This window comes from Amblyomma maculatum, chromosome 6 (genome assembly GCF_055883805.1).
Source record: "Amblyomma maculatum isolate TAMU_Amacu chromosome 6, ASM5588380v1, whole genome shotgun sequence".
In the NCBI taxonomy this organism is placed as follows: domain Eukaryota; kingdom Metazoa; phylum Arthropoda; class Arachnida; order Ixodida; family Ixodidae; genus Amblyomma; species Amblyomma maculatum.
In genome coordinates, this window is record NC_139349.1 from 100778227 (window position 1) to 100781778 (window position 3552).

At 48.1% G+C, this 3552-nt stretch overlaps 1 non-coding gene across 1 annotated transcript; it reads right to left on the reverse strand.

The window, feature by feature from the left end:
* Positions 1-1206: 1206 nt before the first annotated feature.
* Positions 1207-1278, reverse strand: TRNAA-CGC (transfer RNA alanine (anticodon CGC)). Its single transcript has one exon. It is a non-coding gene; the product is annotated as a tRNA-Ala (tRNA).
* Positions 1279-3552: the final 2274 nt, after the last annotated feature.

The following is a 3552-nucleotide window of genomic DNA, read 5'->3' on the forward strand; positions in this document are numbered from 1 at the left end:
ATCAAACAAACCCAAAATAGAACAGAGATGGGGTCTATCGACGGCGAATCTCCTCAGGAGGGAGACGATTACAGCTTAAACAACCTCCTAGTCAGAACGCAAGTGAGGAAGAGGCCAGAAAAGCACATTTGTCCATCCAGAGTTTATGTCCGGGCAGGCAACGCTTGGCAGACCCTCCGGCGTCGAAAAAAACTCCGAAACCCCAGAAAGCTCGAGCTTAGCGTCGAAGCAGTAGTGAATGAAAAAAAAAAAAAAAAAAAAAGCAACCAGAATTTTGGTAAGATTGATGTGGATGCTTTCAAATAAACAAGGTGGGGAAATCACTCTAACATTTATTGTCAAGCCTTTCTGGACGGTGGCGCACCACCCATGCTTCTCAGCATGAGCAGAAGGGTGGCCTGGAAAAGCAGTATGTGGTAGGGTGACTCAATGTCCGTTCCTCCGTAACGTTTACCATGGGGGTGAACCAGAAAATTTCTCGCTCTCATCACCAGGCACTTCGTTAAAGAACAAAGCTTTCTTTTTCTTTTTTTTTTTTTTTTAGTTTAACGTGCCAAAGGGACTCAAGGCTATGAGTGACGTCGTTGTGGAGGGCTACAAAAATTTCGAACACTTGGGGGTGGCGCAGTGGTTACGGCGCTCAACTACTGTTCCCAAGGACGCGGGATCACATCCCGGCCTCGGCGGCAGCTTTTCGATGGAGGCGAAAAGCAAGGCGCCCGTGTGCTGTGCGATGTCAGTGCACGTTAAAGAACCCCAGGTGGTCGAAATTTCCGGAGCCCCCCACTACGGCGTCTCTCATAGCCTGAGTCGCTTTGGGACGTTAAACCCCACAAAAACCAAAAACCAAACTTGGTGTCTTTAACGTGCACTGACAGCACACGGCCGCCTTGCTTTTCGGCCGCCGCGGCCGGTATTCGAGCCTGCATCCTTGCGCACAGTAGTCGAGCGCCGTAACCACAGCACCCCCAAGACGGGTAAACGGGAGGCTTTATTGACTACAGGTATCCTTGGAAGACTAGGTTCTAGAAGCGGCTCGAGCCTGTAACGAGGACACCACGCATCTGATTGTCAAGCAGTTCTCAAGGCCAGCTTTTTGAAAAAAAAATTTTTCTCTCTCTCTCGGAGCGTGGCCTAAGGGGAGAAAAATTTCGTTCTACACAACCCACGTATCACAGATTTAATAAGATAAAGGATGAGTACCAGTGGAGGTGCCGGGGTTCGAACCCGGGGCCTCTCACATGCGAAGCGAGCGCTCTACCACTGAGCTACACCCCCTTTTTTTACTTCTTTATTGCCGGTCATCACCAACATAAAACAAAACAAAACCAACAAAAACGAGCTACAAACAGAATGCTCACAGCAGAGCGGTTACCACAAGCATGACACTGTTAATACAGAAGCCGGCAGGCTCATACGAGTTGCCTTTGTCAAGTTAAAATTCTTTCTGCTCGCATAGTGGTTCGACTCTTGAAATCCAGTCTGGCACAGTGGTCTTCAATTTGTGCATTTCAACCAATGCGTGTATACTCTCGCGAAAGTAGAGGCTTGCAGGGTGGGCGTCAGGGTCACAGTGAAAACCCGCCATTCTGGACCGCCATAGACTGTGCAGGCGTATTAGCATAACCGTATCAAGTGGAATCCCATCATTATTTTCAGTTGGCAGGAATCTAATCCCGTATGAGTCTAATGGCAATTCTTTTTTAAAAGTTCGTTGCAGCACATCCCAAAAATAGACGCCCTCCCAACAGTGCAGAAATACATGGTCTATTGTCTCTGGCTGTTTACATATTAAGCAAAGTGAACCCCATGGCAGATAAAAGCCCTTGCTTTCAAAAAACGTTTGTACCGATAATATTCCTGTCTGTACCGATAATATTCCTGTATGTGACTTAAAGAAAAACGTCTTTACCCCAGGAGAAACGGGCATTCTTTTGACACGCTTCAGTACGTCTTGACCTAGACGGCCGCTATACAAGGCTCTGTACACAGGAACAGAGAAGAAGTCGTCACAAACAGCTTTATACAGGTTCTTCTTTATCACTGAACTTAAGTATTCTGTCGAGAAGCGAGCTGACAGAATTCGAACACTGCTGACAACCTCTTTGAAAAAACTAGAAAGACGCCCTGGCACGCTTTCCGTGGCAACAACGAAATTGGGCAACGCCCGCGCGAGCCTCACTTGGCACACAGTGCGCAAAAAGGGGGTCGGTAACGTCGCGAAAGAAAGTAAATCTGTTTACAAGCTGGCGCACGAATAAGTGAGCAAGCCCGAGACCTCCGTCTTTAATTGGCCGGAACAGGTTATCCCGACTACATCTTTCCCAGCTTGATGCCCATACAGACACAGCAAAGATTCGGTGTAGCTTTTGAACACTCAAACTAGAACAATGAAGTGCTTGCATGACGTACCACACCTTGGCAACAAAAAATAGATTACATACAGTGGCTCCCACCAGACGTGTGGTATAAAGGGCCGGTCCATTACAACAAATATTCATAAGGCGAGGTGCGCGATGGAATGTTGTGACGTTGCTTGCGCGAGGGTCTCGCTTCTTCAGCTCGACCTAGAAAAGGCGTTTGACTGTGTTCCACATGATGCATTGTTTGCAATAGTATTGGATTAATATCAATGTTGGTTCCATTATCAGAGAGGGCGTAGCCCTGGCGTACCGAAACTGCACAACGCGATTGATTGTTAATAAAGTACTAGGGGAACCCATAAATGTGCGACGTTCGGTACGTCAGGGTTGTCCCCTCAGCCCTCTTCTATTCTGCATTTATATCGAAACTTTATGCCTGTCTATTATGCAAAATCCATCTTTTCAGGGCTTTCAACTGTGCATGTCTGAGGTCAAACTTTTGGCGTACGCTGATGATGTAGTAGTGTTTTGTGCGAACAAAGAAAGTATTCGCGCCGCAGTTGAAGTTGTGAAAGATTTTAGTGCGACCACAGGAAGTCCAGTAAACTGGGGAAAATGTCTTGGCTTCTGGCACGGGGCGTGGACATCAACGCCTGTCTCTTTTGCCAACGTTACATGGGTTACAACACCCGTGAAGTATTTGGGCGTACCTCTAGAATTCTATGAAGAGAGCGAGCCATTTTGGCGCGCCCAAGTTCAGGAAACACGGGAGAAGACTGACAAGTGGAAAGGAGTGCCGCTGTCTATCTTTGCACTGAGCTACACCCCCACCACCACGGCGGTTTCCGCGACCACTGCTCTGACAATGCCTTCTGAAGAACATGCCTGAAATGACCCCTCGATTTCAATTCGCCGCGAGATCGACCTAGAGGTGGCGCCACCGTCGCTCTGGTAGCGTGGATCGGCAGCCGGCGGCGCTCGCAGAAACGCACGCTGCGTAGGTCTGCTTCCGAGTTTACGGCGGGTTTGTTGGCGATGAAAACGTGTCTTCTGCAGTATTTCTGCAATATTGCAGAAAAAAATCCAAGGATTTCGCAATGCAGCAGAAGAAGAGCGGATTTTAGGAAAACAAAGCACGCAACCACCAGACTTCTAGATTTACTTTGCACGTTGCTTGCTCTGTACCGCG